Source organism: Anser anser, assembly GCF_964211835.1.
Source record: "Anser anser genome assembly, chromosome: 2".
NCBI lineage: Eukaryota > Metazoa > Chordata > Aves > Anseriformes > Anatidae > Anser > Anser anser.
Genome location: NC_139721.1, coordinates 127,836,407 through 127,857,449, shown reverse-complemented (window position 1 = coordinate 127,857,449; position 21,043 = coordinate 127,836,407). Strand labels below are relative to the sequence as shown.

The 21,043-nt window shown below is 42.1% G+C and overlaps 2 long non-coding RNA genes across 2 annotated transcripts in view; both read left to right on the top strand.

Moving 5' to 3' along the window:
• Window positions 1–20,757, top strand: part of LOC310894433 — a 70,388-nt gene extending 49,631 nt beyond the window's left edge. Inside the window, exons 2-3 of the long non-coding RNA XR_014579904.1 lie at window positions 9,827–9,892; window positions 19,435–20,757. This is a non-coding gene — a long non-coding RNA (uncharacterized lncRNA). The remainder of the gene's footprint in view (window positions 1–9,826; window positions 9,893–19,434) is intronic.
• On the top strand, window positions 23–2,914 carry LOC310894428. The gene is made up of 3 exons (XR_014579897.1): window positions 23–162; window positions 1,643–1,835; window positions 2,571–2,914. It is a non-coding gene; the product is annotated as an uncharacterized lncRNA (long non-coding RNA).
• Window positions 20,758–21,043: the final 286 nt, after the last annotated feature.

The window sequence follows — 21,043 nt, the reverse complement described above, 5'->3', positions numbered from 1 at the left end:
GCAATCACCTCCAATCAATTAGCCTCTGCATTGCCACACTGCTCACTGGGTACTCTGCAAGGCAGCAGCAGCAGTGCTTTTTAGGCTCCAGGAAGGCCTAATACCCTCACTGTGGGAGTGCAGACATCTTAATTTTGTGCTTATTGTCAGAAAACTTCAGAGGTAGGGTCTCTAACTCCTTCATTATCACCAGACCTATAGCAAATTTTCTGTCTGCCTTATGATATTTGATTGTTCTTTCATGTAGTTAAATTAAGACCTGCATTTCCCTGCCTAATTCAGAATCTCTGTAACACCTTTTTGCTTATTCAGAAGCTGTGTTCATAACAGTCGTGGCCTTACTATGGTCTCTCATTGCACTCTGTTACCTGCTCACTCACATGCACTCCTTCTATGATGCTGGTGGTGTTTGTTTAGCTTTCATCTAGCAGCTGTGGCTCACTCCAAAGCTGCTAGGATCCTCTGATCATGCCCCTTTTTATGTTTTTCTCCCCAAAGCAAAGCATCACCTGAGTAGACACTAGTAACCTCTAGACTATCACAAACCTGTTGCATTTCCCAATGAGCTGCCGTAGGTGCCAAGCACAACCCAACCAGTAGGCAGGGGAAACAGTTTCTTTCTTTTACATGCATAAGGTGCTAAATCTGAATAATGGCGTTCTGTGTTTCTCCTAAGAAGAGTGCCAAAACCCTGCTGATGCATCACACACAAAAAATATTTGCTTTCAGTAAGGTCTTTACTCAGAAGTAACGGAATATGATCCTCTTACACATTTAATTTCTTCCAGTGGGCTTATACTAAGCAAGGTAATGTGTCTTTTTTGTACCTTGACCAGCATCTGGGGTTTTGCTTATGGCTGTGGGATCAAGAGCCAACCCACCTTGTCTACACAGATGAAGGAGCTTGCTTCAGGCTTGAGCTGTAGAAAGTTTATGGTTCTGAGTTTCTGACACCTTTAAAAGATAGACTTCACCTTTTCCTCAGTAGATGTGGTCTCTGCCTTTCCAGGGGACTGTGCTCTTTCTGATGAGATCAAAAACTAGGTATTTTTTTTACTCCATTGGTGGATGTATCTTAGCTTGCTATGATTACAGGTGCTGTAGGCGCCTTTTCTTCCTATTTGTGATATACCACCACATTCAGCCAACATACTACCAACACACTGCCACTCCTCATAGAAAAGATAACTGATTTCTGTTCAACTACTCTGTTATCTTTACCACCAAAGGAGTGCCAAAGGAATGATTATATCACTCCTTCTAGCGCCAAGACAGATCATGTTCCTGTGTCCTGCTCCTACTAAACAAGACCTTTTGTTTGCTCTTGATGGTTCATTCATTTCCTATTATGATACTTACTCAAGATGGTAACCCTGCTGTTATTTGGTTTCATATGCAACCTAGTGCAAAATGAAGTAATCTTCCCCCGTGCTTTGTCTTGTGTTTTTAGCTACAGCTCACGCAGACATGTGCAGTCTGCGTAACTCTGCTTGATTTGCTTATGCCTTTCTACTTCAAATCTATCTCACCCAACACTTGATTCTCTGTCATCTCCATAGTGCAAACAGTGTCTGCCCCTACTAAGTCTCGTTTTAGACCCAGGAGAGGTTTTTACCTGTACGCACATACATTCTCTCTGGAGCCTGCAGGGAAGCTTGCATGGAGGGGAGGCTGCAGATGCTCAGAGCTCTTCATTGCCAGTGTGACCCAAGCTCAGTGGCCAGATGCCTCCTCCTTCAACTTAGCAGACACCCCTCTGGATTTGGCAAGAGGAGTAACCAAAAATGCATCCTGGCTCCACACCTGCATCTCATGTGCATGAGCAGAGACCGGAGGTGAGCAAGAGAAAGCAGATGGCGGATGTCATTGTCAGCAAAACTCCCCAGAGCCTTCTCTGAAGTTTAGTTTTCAAAGGAAGAGCTGTGGTTCTACTCTAAAGTTGAAGAGCTCACTGCTATTTGTTATTTAGGCAGTGGTGAGTGGGTCTGGCTGCATTCCTAAGCTTTCCAGTACACACGCTTATGAGTTCAATATAGTCCTGTGTTTAACTGCTTACTGCTTTTCCCCCTAAAACAGTGACACAGGAACTCATAATCATGCCAAAAATGTACTGAAATATAGATTTAAAATGACATAACAATACAGCTTCTGAAAGGTAAACTTGTGGCTTAAAACTAATAAAAGAAAAGTTGTACATAAACTGATATTTAGCTAATCAAAAAGAGATCAGCAACCACCAGCCCTTTGTGAGGGACATCACCCCACATAGGTCAGTAAGCCTTTCATCCTGAGAGCTTCAAATACAGCAGGTGATTTTAATCCCTGTAACACGGCAGAACAATATGTACCAAGGAATTTGGCTCCCGGCAAAAAGCCTGTCTGTTAGCAGGAGGCTAGTCATCAGAGCAGCCTGTGTGGTCTGCCAGCGCGTATATTCATTATCCCCCTAATTCCTGTTGGGCGCCTCCAAGCAGGGGATCTGGCTTCTTGGGCTCCCTACCAACATCAAATTGGTGCTTGTTATTCAATGCCCACACTACATGCAAAAATACTGTCCTCTTGCCTTGCAGGTCACGCGTGCAGGACGGGAGGCAGCCCAGCAGCACTGGCAGTCTTTGTAATAGAGCACCCAGCATTTTTGGAGACACTGCCATCTGGCCTTCAGCTTTTCAAGAGTGACATCCACCCCCAACCTGCAAGCATCTGGCACAGCTCAGAGAGAGTCTCCTTCAGATCCACAACTCTTTCACACCCTGCAAATGCACCAAAACAAGTGGTGGCTGGGGCAGCACAGAGCTTGCAGCTGGGGAAGGGTTGGAGGAGAGACCAAGATGTGAAATGAAAATCTGTGGTCAGGAAACAAATCTAAACCTGTGTCAGACAGAGGTGACAAGTTTTCCCACTGCTATACCACTGTGTCTCAAGGCACCCCTCCAGTATCTGTTCCCTTAAGGCTGCGAATGGCAGCTGGAGTAAAGGCTTGTGCCTGGGGAGATGCCTTCCTTCCTCTTGTAGGAAGAACTCCCTATGAAATGCTTTCTGTCTGTCATGACATGGGATGTTTGTGCGGAGAAGTTATTTGCTGAGTCGATTTACCAGCCTCTCAACATTTATAATAAAAGATGCAGGAAATGTTCTCATGTAACTCGCACTTCTGGCTCCTTAATGGGATGCGTGCTCATCAGAAGCCTCTTCCCTGCAACTCACTGCTCCTTTTGCACCGTTAACTGCACTAGTTTATGTTATCCCTGTAAGGACTCACTCAGCCTAAGTTTGAAACAACCCTGTAGTTTGTGAATTGCACATTTTTCTGTTTTGAATTTAAAAAAATAAAAATAAAAGTAACTAAAAATCCATCTATATATTTGATACTAAATTTGGAATTTTGTTTTGCCTTCTTACCACACGTTGTTTTAATATTCTTATATACTGATCATTTTTTAAGTGAAAATTAGAAAGTATGTAGTGACACTTGGAAACTGTTGGAATTTTTTTCTCTCCCAAACTGGCATACGGTACTTTTCTATTAAGGTTTCACACCTCTGGCTGACATAGAATCTGTTTGCTAAGAAAACAGGTTTTTATCAGGTAGTGAAAAGTTTCCTACAAAAAGAAAAGGCAGTGTATTTTGATAGTTTGCTAAACATCTGGAACTTTTTCTTTTCTAAATACATTAAAACTTTGCACTGCAAATGGACTGGAAGCATGAGAAGGCTCTGAATGTAAGGGCCAGGGATGCTGAGTGTGTGCCATAGCCAAAGAATTTAGAAAACGCAGAAGCATGGCTGAAATAATAAAGATAAAAGGGAAAGTAGAGCTAAGCCACCGCCACATCCAAAATCAGCTTTTCCCAACAGGAATTTCCATTTTGGCATTGGAGTGGTTTGGTCAGGGCTCACAGGCTTGCATCCATTCCCACTGCTCTCCTCTCCTGGTAATATTTGCCCAGGGGACATGGTCACATTTGGGACACAAAGGGGTGAGGAAGGCTTGGGCACCCTGAGAATGGCTCAGATGTGTCCCCGCGGATGTGTCCTCAAGGCAGCAGGGGACAGATTGGTGCCATGTCGCTTCCCCTCAGCAGCTGAATTTTATAAAAGCAGCAATATCAGATGGAGTATGTTCCAGGTCAATCCAAACCCAGTCATAGTTCATCGTTCTCGGTGAAAGAAAAACAAACAAATTCATTCTGATTCTGGTCGAACAAAAGGCTGTCTCCAGGCTTTTTCAATTCAATTGTTTCTTTATGAAATAATTATTGTGAAATTACACATTTAAAAAAGTCATTTTGAAAATGTCAAAGCAGAATATTTTGATTTTTAAAAGGTTGGCAGCAATTTGTTTCTTTCTGACAAAAATGTAGCCATTCAGGCCAATTTGCACTGGGACATGCATTGTTAGTTTGCTTTTTTTTAATGGCTAATCTTTTTCTACCTTTCTATCTATTAGGGGGGACTTTTTGCTTCAGATGGCCATTTAAGACTCCATAAGCTGTTCTCAAAAGCAGACATGGAGGAAGGATCATCTCTTCACAGGTCCCCCACAATTTGTTTAATCCCTAGCCATCGTACTGGTGACAGGTTTTATGCCTACTCATATAGTACATCAGCTAATGAGTAAATATTGCAACTTTGGAATTCATTTTAATAATTCATTCCATATTCATGTCTCAAAATGAAATATCAGTAGCTACGTTTTATGTGACAACATTGATCATACTGCAGAGCTTTAGGTAAACATGCCATGTATTTACAAGAGCTTGCTATTTCGTAAAACCCAGGCACACAATCAAGTTATGGAGGTTTAACGATCTCCTTGCCAGCTGGGTGGAGGTTTAAATGAACTGCAGTCTAGATAAATGTATCTCACTGCATTTTCCACCAGCTCAGAAGGCTCATGAAGAGAGCTGAGACAGCTCAGAGCAGATTTCACCATGCTTTTCAAGACCTGGTTAATTCTTAACCAGGTCACCAGGCTGAACACGACCTGTGTCAGCATGATCACACAATGCTGCTGTTGGAGAGCCCTGGGTGCTCTGCAGCACTTAGGGGAAGTTTTCATGGAAGCAGCTCTGGCACACCACTCATGTTGCTTCATAACCACCACCAGTTGCATTGTTCCACAGCCACAAGCCACCAGGCGTGCCAGCACCATGAAGCCCCAGGGGAGGGGGCTTATTTTGAAAAGCCTGTTTGTGTACAAAGCAGATCTTTCTCTTGCAGAATTTACATATGCCAGCAAACCTAGAATATCCCAAGTCGGAAGGGACCCACGAGGATCATCAAGTCCAACCTTTGCCACTGAAATGGTGCTGTCCCACTAAAGGGACTACTGTTTGAGGTAGCACTCAGTTCTCTTAGAGTGATGCTGCATGTCTCTGGCTAGGGCTCCGGACGTGCTCACAGTAGATTTTCATTTTGGACTGGTGAGCAAAGGTTACACAAGGCATTCTTGGTGGTGAGTTGAGCTGCACTCACCCATTGGGCACATCAACACTCTGGGACCCCCCATGGACCTTCAGTCACCCTGATGATGGCAGCTCCAAGTCACAGCAGAAAAACATTTGTGCGACATTACAAAGGTCCTTGTGCTGTCTGAACTGCCTGTCCTGTTGGGATGACAGCCAACTTCATATTCTCTGGATCACTACTTTTGGGAGCTGAATATTTATTTTCAAAGAGGGGTAACAGGAGACCTCAGTAGATTATGCAACTGGCAAAGCATATGGTAGCAAATTCTGTTTTGTTGCTACAAGAAACTGATGTATATATTTACACATTGTTCCTGGCTGATAAAGCTCTAATCATTTCAGAGGAAGATAGGATGCACAAATATTACTGAAAATAACCCAACTGTTTCTCTATGTTTCTGTTGCTTAGTGTTCAGATTTTCACAAAATCATAGAATTTGCCTTGGATTGGGAGGGACCTTAAAGATCATCTAGCTCCAACCCCCATGCCACAGGCAGGGATACTTTGTACAGCACTTCCCAAACCAGGTGACTTTATCTTGTAATACATCTTTGCAGTCATTCATTTCCTACCTTCTCTTGATGTGAATCAGAAAATAGTTTTATTTGGTAAGAAATCAAACAAATTGCTCCAAGCAAGCAAAAAAATGGTCCCACATCCCAAAGAGCAGGTGTACATTTCCATAATGGCTGCAAAATTCAGAAAGGCTGTGGCACTTTGTTGCACGTGTCTTGGAATGGAATTAGTAATCTCCGAGTGCTTTGTCCTAGTGATTGAAATAAATTACTTGCTTAAATTGCTAAGCAAGATGACCCATCTGTTGGCCCATGCTTGTTCAGATTCTCAGTGGGTTTATTATTCCAAATAATGACTGCCATATGCAACAGTAAACAGTTCTCTTAAAATTGACTGAAAGATCCTGTGCTACTTTTGAAGGCAATTTACAAAAGTTATTCATGTTCCCCTCAAGAATCTGCCAATCAACTCAACTTTTAGAAAGTGATCCTGACTGGTTTACCCTGAAGGATCTATTGCACTGCTTTTCTGGGAAGGCAGAGATAAAACTATAGCAGGAGTATGGGTTGGGTCCGATTTGTTTTTCATGAGTGGGTAAGAATTAAAATTAGGAATCACACATCTCTGCAGCCCCAAACAGACATGTCCCAATTTATACATTTATTTGCATCTCCAGAGCATGTATCATATAATGAAGTTGTAGGAGTAGTCAGTATCTTTAGGCATGTTTCGCAGAGTATATCTAAGCTGACACAGCAGCCACAGCAATGATCCCCAAAACACCAAAGAAAGAAAAAGATTTTCCCCATCTAAATTCACTTTCCTCTTCAGAAAAGGCTCAAATGACTCGCTGGACTCTGTGACATGGACAACAAATTCTGCTTTTGTCGGAGCCAGGAAGGCAGAAAACCCCATGGGTGAGGGCTGTCCCTGAGCACATTGTCCCAGAGGTCCCAGGAGGCACGAACAAGGAGGCTGGCAACACAAGCACCTCTGTGGGTGTCCAGGTCTGGAGCAGAAATCAAGGGTAAAGGCAGGACCTGAGTCAGCATGGAGATGTACCGCTTGCTGTCAGCATGCCCAGATCGTGACACGGAAATTTGCCTACATAAGGGAGCAGGTTCCAGTGTAGCTACAGATGAGTATCAGCCTACGCAGGAGAAGAGTACCATCAGGTTATTCCCTGGGCAGCTTCTTCTACCTCTTGGTAACTTATTAAGTCAGTGAGACCAAATGAAACTACATTTAGCATCAAAAACTCTGTGCGCCTTACAGGTTAAAACATGTGTCTGTATGTTGCATTTAATCACTTCAATTTGCTTTATTGGTCTCTATTGTTCTTTTTCTGTTAAATCCTGCTGGTTCCTACCCTCTAACCTTACCCTATTAGGGAAGGTTTGAAAGCCAGGCTTCCCCAAACACTCCTCACCTCAGATACGTCTACTTAATAAATAAATAAGTGGCAAGGCTCCTTTTTGTAACTTCCTTTGCATCTAATTTAGACCATGCTCATTTCATCCACAGGCTGAACACATGTTCTTTTCATGCAAGGCCCATAAACCATGTTAAGACCACAGAGCATCCATGATTTGTTCATGATGTTAGCAGTGACTCACCATGGCCAGATTGCAGATGTTAAATTGCTGATGAATGGCCCAAATCCAGCACGTGATATTCAGCTGAGGTATTAATCATGTGTGGAAAGATCTTTCTTCTTTCTTTTGGTCCCTGTGAATAATGAAACCTCTAATACAGTATATTGTACTTTACAAGCTCAGTGAAATGAACTCCTTTCTAAAAACAGAAAAGGATAATACTATTAAAGCAGCCGAATGCTGTATATGACAAGATGACATATTAGGACTTTCTGACTACTTAAATGAATACATTTGTTTTTTGTTGATTTATGCCGGTGGGATGGGCCTTTCTTTAAAAAGCTCTTTCCCATGAAAAGAAGTTTTCTTGTTTCCTTCCTTCTTTGTTGGAAACAGCTAACCTGTTTCATCCAATAATGGCTTGATAGAAAATTGTTCATGAAAGGAGGAGGGAAGAAAGACTAAGTGCAAACTTGAATAAGAAAAAACACATCTGGAGTTGGAAATAATGTTTTCCGTGGGCAAGCTGGCAGAGGTCTACCATCTTTTGAGGTACTTAATGAGCATCAAGTGCGGGAACCGTCCACACTATTTTGTAGGTTTCCTTTCTCTTTTCCTTTTCCATTTCCTTTTCCTTTCACTCTCCATTTTCCTTTTCCTCTTGTTCTTACACAAGTATTTTCATTGGTAAGACGACAGCAAGTTGTCCAGGGCAGTATACATTAACTGCCTATGGTAAGAGTACTTAGTATCATTGTCCTTTCTTAGTTTTCTTCTGTTGTAATGTCCAGATGATCTGATGTCCAATCCCACATGACTTCAGGAAGAGTTTTTCCATACACTTATGTGCATTGAACAGCTGTTTTCTTTACTAACACATTCTGCACTGGTTTTCTGCCAAGTCACGCTGCACTGATAATGAGGAAATATTTATGGACAAAAAAAAAAAAAAGAAAAAAAAACACTATCTTAAAGCACACCGAAGAGAAAAAAAAAATCAAGTAAAGACCCCTGTGAAAATGGAGATACTACATGCTAAAACAAGAAATCCCTCTTCCACTCCAGACACAAAACACTTGTTTGTAGAAAAGACAAGACAACAAATGTCCATGTGAACACTCTGTGGAAGAAAGATATGTGATAGCCTGACTAATTTGCTCGGCTTCTTAGGTTGTGCTGAATTCTGCATTTCCTCAGCTAACTTCACTCACATACCAGGTTAGTGCAGTGACAGTTATTTCAGGGAGCTCTAGCATGTGTACATTTTTTGACCTCTCCAAAATCGCATGGGGACACACCAAAACAGGTATTTGAGCTCAGGTCTCCTAAGTTTGCCACTGTGGTAAGCACATTTCACTTTTAGTCACTGAAGGAGGTAACTAAGTTAAATCACAGGTGGAAAAAATAATACCATTTTTTGTTGAAAATTTTTCAAAATGGCAAATGATGACAATTCTAACCTGCTATGTTCAACCTGCCCTTTCCAGTCCATGGCAGGACTTACATCCTCCCAGACCTTGTTTCAGGAAATTTTTTTTAATCAGAGAAGTATATGAGCATGTGCATGCATGAGTACAGTGTGAATACCCGATTAGAGCTGAACATTTTGTTGAGTTCTTTCCTGAACCAGGGTGAAGAAGAAAGGCACGGAATGGATGTCAGGCTGCTTCTCACACTGATCAACACCTTTACTGACAAACTTAGAAGTGGTGAAGGATCCGGAGTCTACCCAGCTCCACAAAGCATGCAAGGCTTGAAATAAGCTTACTTTTTTCTGATGTGTTGTATTTATCACAGTGGAATTAATGGTGTGCTTTTTGACAGTTCACTTAGCTGAATTAATCTAGCCAGAAGTACAGGAAAATTGTTTTGCATGTAAAGAGCCTAGAATTGACATTTTCCCACCTTTCACTCTAAAAACAACGGTGTCTAAATCTGCTTTCTGTAGCTCGGGTTTTGCTTTCAAGCAGTGCTGATGTTGTGCAGGAGAAGTGCTCTTTCATGCAATGGATCACTGCCAGGAGGACAGACGAGGAAAGCTGTCACCAGGCTTTTTACTTTTAGATTCAGTCATGTCTCCTCTGATGTCTGTTTTTTTTTTTTTTTTTAATGGATTTCTCATCAATATTCATACTCATAACCTCCTTTGGCTTAGTGGGAGTAGAGAACCACTTCTTCTCCACCATACTGTTTTGTCTTTTGCTTAATGACTTGTTTCTCCTGGTAACCTATTTGCTTTTGCAGGTACAAGCTCACAAAATCCCATTAACTGAAAATATCATTGGAAGCAAACATCTGCCTGCAAAGAAGGTAAGTGAAGATACATGTAAACTTACATAACTTGGTGCAAGATAGCACTATATACTGGGTCCCCAGGTGTGGCCACATGCTTCAGACTAAAGTACGAAATTCCAAAGCCAAAGTGTCTCACTCTTCTTAGGCTCTTCTTATGGTGTGACCAAAGACAATAATGTATCAAAAATACATACATATATATATATATATATATACATATATTCATATATATATATATATCAGAGGCTGGGGTAACAATAAGTTAAAAACAAAAAAAAGGAAAAATAGAGGCTTGGAAGTATTTTCCTATGCTTCTAAAAAAACCTACCATAACACAAATCATTCAGTATGCCATGCTCCTCAATACAACAAAAGTGGATGGCTTTGATGCGGCCACAATTGTCCCTTCAGAAGGAAAATTCAGAAGTGAAGCAATGGGTTGTGGGATCGTTCAGCTTCAAGGCTAATGGAAATTTCTGGTAATGGTATCATGGATAAGTAGGGTCAGTCTCTGGGCTGTCATAGGCAGCAGGAATGACATTCTGTTGGCTGTAGATGCAGGGGGGAAGAAAACACCTGGGAGCATATTTGGCTTCAAGGCCGCTGCTATTTTGGAAGATGTGGACTTACTTTTGCAGGGACTGGGAAAGGAAGTAATTAATATAGGCTTATGTGCAAGAACTGAGGATAGCACTGCAAGTCTCTCCTGATAGCCGCGGCTAGCTATAAATACTTCCACACCCTGTGTGCCATAGCGTGAGATAACCGATATGTTCAGACAGGGATGTAAAGAATGGGGTGGGAACTGGAAACTCCGTGTTGGGCGCCAAGACAATTTTCTTAAGAAAGGAAATCTGAAACCGGCAGAGGGTGGAATGTACCACATGTGGAGGGCTTTGGCCTGCACACCTCTTACACCCACTTCAGTCCTCAAGACAACATTTAGAGGGGGTTCGAACAGAGCACAAACCAGCATGGGGTCAGTATCACCATAGTTAAATTAATCACTACTGCATTAAAAGCAGTGACTGGGGAAATATAATAATAGTTGGGCCATGTGAAGCAGCTGCAAAGTTTCCTAGCAACTTTAATAATGACCCTTCAACCCTTTCTCATTACTCATATGATTAATACTTATTCATGTGAATAGTCTCATTGATTTAAGTCATTCTACTTCTGTGAGTAAGGACTTCAGAATCAGACAGAGAAATATATAATTATACTCCTTCTCCGTTATTTCAAATCCAAATTTAGTTAAGTGCAGTGATTAACTCAGTAGACTTTGCCCCATAGAAGCTTTCCAGGAACTACTCTTTAACTAAGGGATCTACCTTAACAGTATCAACAACAATAGCATAATCTGCCTCTCTGGTCGCACCTGTATCAATGATGTTGTCTGAATATATTTTAAAGACAGATGTTTATAAGCAATCTTTAAAATCAGTCTTAAATCAGCTCATGAAAAGTAAAGAAAAAAAATAGGAAAAATATGAAAGACGCTAAAAACAGAATGTCTTGTTAAAGTTTCAATTAAAAAACATTTTTTCTCAAATACATTCACTTGTTGAGAACTGCCATTATATTATGACATTTTTCAAACAATTTTCACAATTCCATTAAGCAGTTATCAATAGTTAAGTTCCTATTTTTCCCTGGAAGGCCAATATAATACCATTCTGCTCAGTGTGGTCTGCGTTTTTGACATATGCAACAAGCCCCGAACACTTTCTCAGTATCATCATTCATTAGAAATCTCTAACCTGTCTCTTGTTCCATCGCTAAGTAACTTTCATCTGTCTTTTTCAACACATTTTCTTCAACTCCTTATGAATCACCTTGCTGTTGTCTTAGAGAAGATCCCCTTTATTAGAAGGATCTGCTTCCCTGGATGGGTGGGGGAAGCTAGAAGAATACTGTTCTTGTGCTAATGACTTCATACAGGTTTTCATTGCAGGTATCATAATCCATATTTCAATTAAGACTCTGAGGTATTTTTTCAAGTGACACATACTGTGGACTTCTCTCAGCTTTTATCAAATGCTCCATTAGGTGCCTGCCATTAACACCTCTCCATCAGGTTTGCATTAGGTATACAAAGCACATCTCTGCAGTTAAAAATCATCTCACTGTTCTAGGCAGAGTGCTGGACAGACCCAAACTGGCAATGGAAGTAAATGATTTATGGTCCATTTCAGACAACATTTCAGCTTCAATAAATAAGAACATGAACTTCTTTGCACCACCAGGCTAAGCCCGTTGCCTTATTCTCTGCCTCTGTGTTAGCACTGTATTTTAGAGGTGGCAAGTGGCATTTTTTTCTTTACTGTTGTGTCAGACAAGTTGCTTGTCTCCAGGTTTACAACACATTTGGAAGAAAACTGAACAAACACACACATTGGGAGCAGCTATGGATAATTTAGCTTCCAATAACCAATATTGTACCGCAACTCTGGAACTTTTCATTACCTCCTCCATTTCTCAAACTCAACCAATGTGCATTTCCCATGTCCTTCGGACTTCTTTGCACACTCGTGCTCATACATGAATGACTTTCATGTCACTAGGGGCCTTCATATGCTTTTCATTTGATACAGAACAACTAATACTTGTTGCTTTTTTTTATCCAAGCACTTCTGGCCTTCTTCTGGTCTGCCCCAAGTCAAAACATCATCTATGTAAAACACTCTTGCTGTATGACATGCATTACATTCTCAGCATAACACCTCAGGCACCCCAAAAGCCCTTCACAGAAATTGCATCTGCCAAGAGGTGTGTTAAATTTGCATAAACAAATGTTCCCAATTTTAACGTAAGGTGTACCCATCCAATTGTATCGTTCAAACAGAAATTGTGTAATTCAAAGGTGAAACACTGGGTCAGTGCAGTATAAAGCACCCATATGGAAAGGCCTGAGTTCAAAATAAACCTAAAGAGAAGATAACCTTAAGTGCACTAAACCAAACTTAAACCCTGAACATCAGCCGTTTCAACACAGACCCACACAGATCTGCAAATCAGAGGGGTGTGTATTTTAACACTAGCTGTGAAATCTACAAACAACACAGGAAGAGCTGGGGTTTGATCCAACCATTACCTGAAATAGAGGCTGTAAAATCACTCAATCCCTCTCTCCTCATGGGAGTAGAAATGCACCTTGCTATAGCTCATGATAAACTGGCAGAGACAGTCCTTAACCTCTTGGAAATCTGTCTTCTGTCTCACCATGGACTGTGTGCTTGATGACCTCCCTCCCGGCAGGTATTACTTCTTCACCTAGTGAGGAGCATTTTTTTTTTCCTCTGGCATTTACACAGATTTTCTCTTTTCCTATTATTTACTAAAACATAATTCACAAAGTCTGTTAGTGGAGACAAATCCTATAGACCAGTGCTTCTTTCAGTGCTAATCCTTGTTTCTAGCATTGTGTTGCCTTAAATATTACTGTACACCTCAAAACTGGTTCATGCTCTGACTGTTTTTAGGTCAGCTGCTCTTAGCTCTTCAGCTTTCTGAGAGAGGTTTTTCAGCTGTTTCCTGTATTTCTACGGCATTATGGTTCTTGGCTTTTCCTGTCCTCCCCTCAGGTCATTGACCTTAATTTGTTTTTCACTTTGATATCTCATGATATTCCAAAACCTTTGCTTCTCAAGTCCTACCACAACTGTCTCAGTGTAAAAACACACCCAGTTCTGCTGTTGTTCCTTCTCCACCAACTTCGAGGGTCCAAAAATTTCATCCATTTAAAGATGCACTTCCCAGTGCTGCACTCTCCCAACACAACTGAGATTGCTCCTATAGTTCTGCTCTTTTGGTCTCCCTTAGCTGCCCAAGCACTCATTTACTTCAATCCAGAGGTTCATTTATTCAATGAAAGAGTAATAGTGAGCTCTTCTGACAGAAAGTCCTTCTACTTCCTTCTTTCTACAAAACTAGTAATAAATAAAGCCAAAATTTGACATTTTCAATTTGCATGTTCAACTTTTCTCCCAGCTCCTCCTGACTTGGAGCAGGTTGGAGCAGAGCCAGACAGATGTGAGGATGTAGTTCATCTGGGAAGGGAGACCAGAGTGTAATTTGGCAATTCTTTGGGGAGGAAAAGGCATGCCAAAGGGAGCCAAGCCTCTGAAGAAGTAAAATGTACATCGCTCACCTCCTCTCCCACTATTCCAGAAGTAAAGTGATATACCTTTATTAATATTTATTGCCACTGAGCAGCACACAATAGCTCATAGAGATTACTGGCACCAGAAGAAAGGAAGTGAGCAAGGAGAAGAGGATGGGCAAGAGGGATGGGTGCAGTTAAATAAGCTGTCCCAGCCAGCGATGACAGTGATTTGGCTAACCGCTCTGAAAAGGTGCTATGACCTAAAAAAAAAAAACAGACCTTGTGCTGAGAATGGGCTCTCAGCTGAAGATTTCCAGTGCAAGAAAGTCATAATGACAAATAAACCAGGCTGACTGTGAAATGGACGGTGTCACGGTTACTTTCAGCCAGATACACAAAGCAGCTTTCAGGGCAAGGGGAGCTCAGAGGTGTTCGTGAAGCCCTTGGAGGAGGGATAATCATAGCACAGGTCCCGATCCCATGTGACCAACACATGCACCCCACCTCTGGAGCTCTGCCTGGGGCCGAGCACAGCACAGTGGGGCGAATCCTGCCCCTGCAGTGAGCCTGGCGGAGGGCATGGTCCCTGCCCACCACCTGCATGCACTGCAGCCATGTCCCCAGCACAGGAGCACAACAGCGGTGGGAGAACTTCAGGGGGGCACCAAAACCTGTCCCAAAACAGTGCAAGGCACCGTCAGGTGGTTTCAGTCCTCACAGCCAACAATGGAGCCTAAGGCCGTCAGAAACACTTGCCTATAAGCTTACATATTTCACTCTAGCAAATCCAGTGACAGGTCCCCTCCCATGAACTGAGCTCTGGATTTATCAGGAGCAGACATCTGTGGCCACCGTCTACTGGGACCACCCATCAGCAGCAGAAAATGCCTCCATGCACACAGCGAAAATCGGGAGGTCGGGGGTCACTTGCTTCTACCAGTTGACTAAAAGTATCTTTATACAGCCTGAATGGAAGGTCATTTTAAGATACTGTGCAATTCACTGGCAGGGCACGGCTCAGCACAGGACAAAGGCAGCAGAAGGGATCAGCCACATTCCAGCCCTGCTCTGACTTCAGAAGTCACTGAGTTTGCTATGATAACAATTTAAAACACCAGCCCCTTATCAATCACACATTGGATTACAGACAGAAATGCAAGCACAGATATTTTCCCCCTTCCAAAAATAGTTCCTTTTTTTTTTTTTCTTTTTAGAAAATGAAATATGAGGGAAAAGACCATTTTGTGTTTCTGCAGGCTTTACATCTTTCTGACTCAGGAGAAACTGGTAGCAGCTGGTTTAATTTCCTCAGTTTCCAGTGTCAAAGGTTCAAGCACAGTTGTAGATGGTCGTTGTGAGTGAAATGTTCTCCTGCTCTTTGGATCAAAAAATTTTAAACAAAGTCAGATGATCCACTTTCAGTGTGCTGGGAAAGCCTGGGTGAACTCTTTATGGATACATTTCTCCTCATATTTACAAGCACTGCTCTGCAAAATGTTCTCTACAGGGAAATATCTGTCTTTCAAGTGGCCATCCTATCTGCATCTTTCAGTTAACCCTTTCTACCCAGTCCAAAGAAGACTTATCCCTTGTCAAAACTCCAGGAAATCCTGTTAAAAAAAACTAGGATGGATCTACATTTCTTTTACTCCCAAATCTTTTTCCTCGCCAAATAAAGACTGAATAAAAGTAGAGAAAAAAATATATCAGAAGAGGGAGACAGCAGTCAATGAATTAGGCAGGAAAAGCAGTGAGAAAGGAGAAAAAAATCATCACAGGGAAAAACAGATGCCAAGTGTAGACCTATTGGTCTGGGCAATGAAGACTTACAAGGGAATCTGCTCATAAAGATAGTCTCTGACAGCCCAGAAATGTCTCCCAACAGCAGCTGTCAGGAGTGGGAGGACAAGCCCTATTCCACTCCTCCTAAAGATATGATAGTTTCCTATTGTAGGTGCTAATTATTATTTCCTTTCTAGGACTGAGGAAGGCTTTTAAATTTTTCCAATCCATCAGGAAAATAGGCTGTGACAAGATATATATATATTTGGCAAGATGGAACAGTATAGGGCTCTCTTCATCGTGGCTGAGAGGCAAAATAGAAAACAAGTGTTAGTGGAAAATTGTTTTGTTTCCAGCATGAGGGTGCACCTGGTTATCCACATTGGGGGTTTCAGGCGGTGGGACCACAGGGTGTGCGAACATGAGAAATATGATAAGCTGCATTTCTAGAAGCCTTCAGATATAGGAAAGGCTCTTGGGTCTCCACTGTGTGCATCGAGTGCTAAGGTTCATGGTTTTGTTCAGTTGTGCACCAAGGGTGTAAACCAACACCAGTCACTGGGGGAGCCTTTTCACTTCAGCAGGTGAAGGTGCTGACTCCACTTCCCGCAGGCAAGCCAGACCTTATTTTGCTGACTAAAGAGGATGGCACTTAAATTAAAACTTGTGTAACCATATGTTTCAAAACTGCGGGTCATATTTTATACAGAAATGACTGTGACAGGCTGTATATTTGTGCTGATTTGCTGCATTTCCGCGGTGCACTGCTGAATAAAGCTATCAAACTTTACCCCATTTTTAAGTTAAAAAAATAACCAACAATCCTATATGTCAGAAAGATTCCTTACGTGAACTAGATATGACAGTAAAAAAAAGACATGGCTTCCATATTAATGATATTTTCTGCAATGTTGAGGGATTGATTTATAATGTGTGATTGTGTGCACTTAAACCTCCATTTAACCTCACAGCACATTGTTTGAACTATATATTTCACTTGTGCTAGAAGCCTTGGGCCTTGAACAATGTGTAACTCAATACAGCAGAACAAATCAAACAAGAGAGTGAGCCAAATCGCAGTGTATTCTGCCATCATTTATAGTATGGGGTCCTACCACAACATACTGGGTTCAGCAGTTATGTCCAGATGAAACACAGAAAACCAAAATGTCAGTTTTGATGGCCAACACCAGTCAACGTGGAGCTGAGAGTTGCTGCTATGAAAGCAAGGCTCTGTCACTGGGACCCACATCTCCAGGCTTGGCAAGGTCAACCCTGGTAAATCTCAGGGGAAAATGCTGAAGTGAAATCCACGTGGGACAAAGGGCTACCTGAAACCCAGGAAAAGTATGTTGTTTGCAAGGAGGCATGAGGGGCATGTGGAGCAGGAGAAAAGGAAGGAAAGCTCAACAAAGAAGCTTGCAGGAATCTGGGAGCGAGAGCCAGAGCTCCGGTGTCCCAGGAATGAAGGCAGAGGCAGCAAGATAGGGCTGGTACAGCCTCAGGGTCAGGTCTGAAGCAGCCTGAAGGTTCATTGGACAGATGGTTTCACAATGTGTCCATGAGCCATCAGGAGGAGGCAGAGGGGGACTTCCTTAACCCCATGACAAGAGCCACATCCAGATACCATGCCCCGCAGCTGTCCCAGGGATGGTGTATGGAGGAATGACTCCGTTTGTAACGCAGCTGGGACCTTCACATCTCCTTGTGGTCATGCAAATGCTCAAGACACAGCTCCCAGCTATACTGCAAGAAGAAATAACGTCTTAATCACAGTGTGGAGCAGAGGCAAAACCACGCAGTTAACACAATTCTCAGATTACTGACACCTCACTTTAGGTGTAGCCCAAATGGCAGCCACTGGGGTATTTAGCAAATCCCTGGGCTTTAGCTGTAGTCTGCAGACTGCTGGGCATCCGCAGCGCAAAGCTAAGGAATCCACAAGAAGTACCTAGGAAATCAAGCCCTACTGTCTTAAAGAATAAATTAGCAGTGTCACTTCCTGTGTCAAATTCACATCTTCGTGCAATCCTGTTCTGCCAGTTTCCTCTCAGTACTTCTGGGTTTGAGGCTGTCCCACAACTTTTCCCTTTTAGGTGAAGAGAAGAGTTCATCCCCTGCCCTCACACCTAGAGCACCTAAACCCTCGGGTTTGCTACCACAACAAAAAGCAGTCATGGAGACTCAAACAAGACCGAGGAAATTTTTAGAATAAAAAGAGCATCCAATGTTTTATTAAATATCTTTTACAGGAGTGTTTTTAGGGAGAACATAAAACCTTTTAATTCAAGTCATACACTAACTATCAAATAACAGAGAGAAGCTCAACCAGAATAACTTATTTGTCTGTTCCAATACCATGTTTCTACCACCCTTTACCACAAGAGCTGGTGTGACCATGGTCACTCCAACTCTGAATGAGACTTTTATTCCATATCGTAAGTCAGATATTCCTTAGTGACAGAGCAGAGTCAATGCCTGAACGGGACCAGCATTTACAAGCTATCAACCCACTTTTTTGAGAGGTGGCCCACTAAATCTTCCAGCTCCTGCCCCACCGAAATAAGGCAAAGACCTTGGGTGTCTGATACCAAGACAGCATCTACACCATCACCAGCTGTGATTTGTTCTCTTCTCACTACCAAATAACAGAAAAACACGTCCTTTAGAAAGACAGTTTTGACTGAAGTTCATATAATCCCACGTCAGGTGAAGTTTCTTTGGCAACATCTGGCAGTGTTGCAGAATCTCTACACTCCACTGAGATTTAGAAGAACATATGGTTTCTGCTACAGCAAAACAAATCACTTTGTGAACAAAAAGCTCTGAAAAGGAGTGGGAAAAGGAAGATGAAAGTTTCAAGTCTGTTTGTAAATTATGCATTATCCGTGCCTGTAATGCCCAGAGGAGTCATAAATTTAGAGGTTTCAACAGAAAAGCCTATAGCTGACACCTTACATTCGTAAAACTCATTACTATCCCAGGAGTGAAAATGAAGGGGAAGAAAAGTGAATAAATAATTGAGAAGATAAGAATGTTTCATCATTTCCTTTTGCTCATTTTCAGCTTTTCAATGTAATTTCAAGACCAATATAGGATTCACATTAGCTGTGGTCTTAAATATGAAAAGTAACCAGTATCTTTCTAGCGCCTTTGATTGCACAACACAAAACAATTCAGTTAATCTCACAAGTACAGATGGCCAAAATGGGAAGCTCAAATATAAGATGTTTTCACTTTCAACATTCAGTTCTGCATCTGCCAGGCATATCAATTCTGTAAACTGGATCCAAAGCCAACCTGGGCTCTCACTTTATTTTTGGTACAGCTGAAATCTCACAAGAACTCTTCTGCTGGCTGAGAAAGCAGACATTGGACTTTAGGAAATTTTTAGAATATTTTGGATGATCTGGAGGCTGTATAGTATTTTAAAACTTTGTTTGTAGTCTGAGCCTTTTTATAAATTCCTTTTATTCTTTTTCACCTCTTTGGCCTTTCTATATATTAGCCAAAATCTGTAGAAGGATTATTCGTAGAAGCCCATGTGACATAGGACTCAATTTACACAAGTAAAACAGACGAATGAGTAAGTGAGTCACACAGAGCAATTTTGTCCAAATATTAGATGTGAATAACTGAAAACTATGCTTTTTGTCACCCTTTCTTGCAGGAACATCTGTGTCTAACATCGCAGTGTTGAACTTTTCTGCTTTTTCCTCACTTCACTTTAAGGCATATGTGAAATGTCAAGAAATAGATGCATCATCTGCCTTATGAATAGATGCAAAGATGTCTCTTCCTATGGATAGACGAAATAGATGCCTCTTTACCTCCCTTTTCCCTCCAGCACAAAAAACACAGAAGGAGAGGGAACAGAAGGGAAATAATAAAAAATAAATTAAAAAAAAAAGAAAAAAACCACAGCTTCTTTCTTTACTGTGAGAAGTCACCATTTTTAACTCAGTTTTGCAATTGAAGGGAAGCCCAGGGGCTCACGGCTGCCTTCCAACCCCTGCCAGGCAGGCTGAGGCTCACACATCGACCCTCACCTGAAGGAGACCGAAGAACCACAGTTTGGCCAGCAAATGGCTCACAGATGCTTTTGAATAGCTGTAAAAACACCCTGCACAAATGAACAACATGACACTTAGGGCTGCTAGTATTCCTGCCAGTCAAAAGGAGTCCACAGGAAAGCCTTCTGAGTAGTTTTACAGACAGGAATGCCCCATGGAAAATTATACATAAACACGAGAGGTTGGCAATACAGTGCAGAGCAGTGTTCCCACATAACTTCGTTTAGATTGCACTGAGCTGGTATATTTTTGTATGTCTTGAAGAAAAACATCTTTCTCATTTGCAGAAGATAAATTTAAAACACCAGTGGTATGCCAGTGCCCAGGGCCTTTCATGCATCAGCTTTTACTATTCTAGTCCATGAGTCATAATTTAGGGCATTTATCCCATAGGAACTTGTATTCCCTGGGCTACTCATTCAGATTGGCAGGTTTTGCAAACCAGCATGTAGTCCATAAGAGGCTGAAATTAAAAAGGGAAAGGTGACAGTGCACAAAGAGAACCCCCTAGGAAAATAAACACCAGCAGTGGAAAGCTGTGTTTTTCAGGGCAAGAACGGGTCTTTGCAAAGGAAGAGTGACTTCATGAGCAGTAAGGAGTGGGGGAAGTGGCTGAATCCGTCCCTGCATGCTAGGAGTCAAACTTGAATCGTGCTCACAGTGCTGGCTGCCCAGTCCATGCTTACTCCCAATCTGTCCTTCTGAAGAGCCCAGGGGCTGGTCAAGTCCCGGAAAAAGTCAAGACCTGCCTGAGTGTTGCACCTGGTTAACCAGTGACCTGTGTCCCCAGGCCAAGGGCCTATACACCTTGCGTATTTTGTGTGTACCATAGCAAAAACAATTGTCTGCTGTAGGTTTAATCCCACAGGTGGAGGCATTTCCTTCACCAGAAGGGTTAGACCAGATGACCTCCACAGACCCCTTCCCATCTCAATCATTTTGTGATTCTGTGTTTCCCAGATTCCCTCTAAGCCCCCCCAAGGCCTGGTGGAAGCACAAACCATGCCAGGCCTTGGCTGCAAAACGCCTGCCTAGTGGTACTGGCCGTGTCAGCTGCATCCTGCCTCGTCCTTTGTTGCTTTGATACCGCTGTCCTGTAAGGAAAGGGATCTGCAATGGGAACACAGAGCTGGCACTGCCCCTACTCTTTCACTCCACCAGTTCCTGGCAATGAGGTGTTGTGTAGTGTGATGGTCCCTTAAAAAT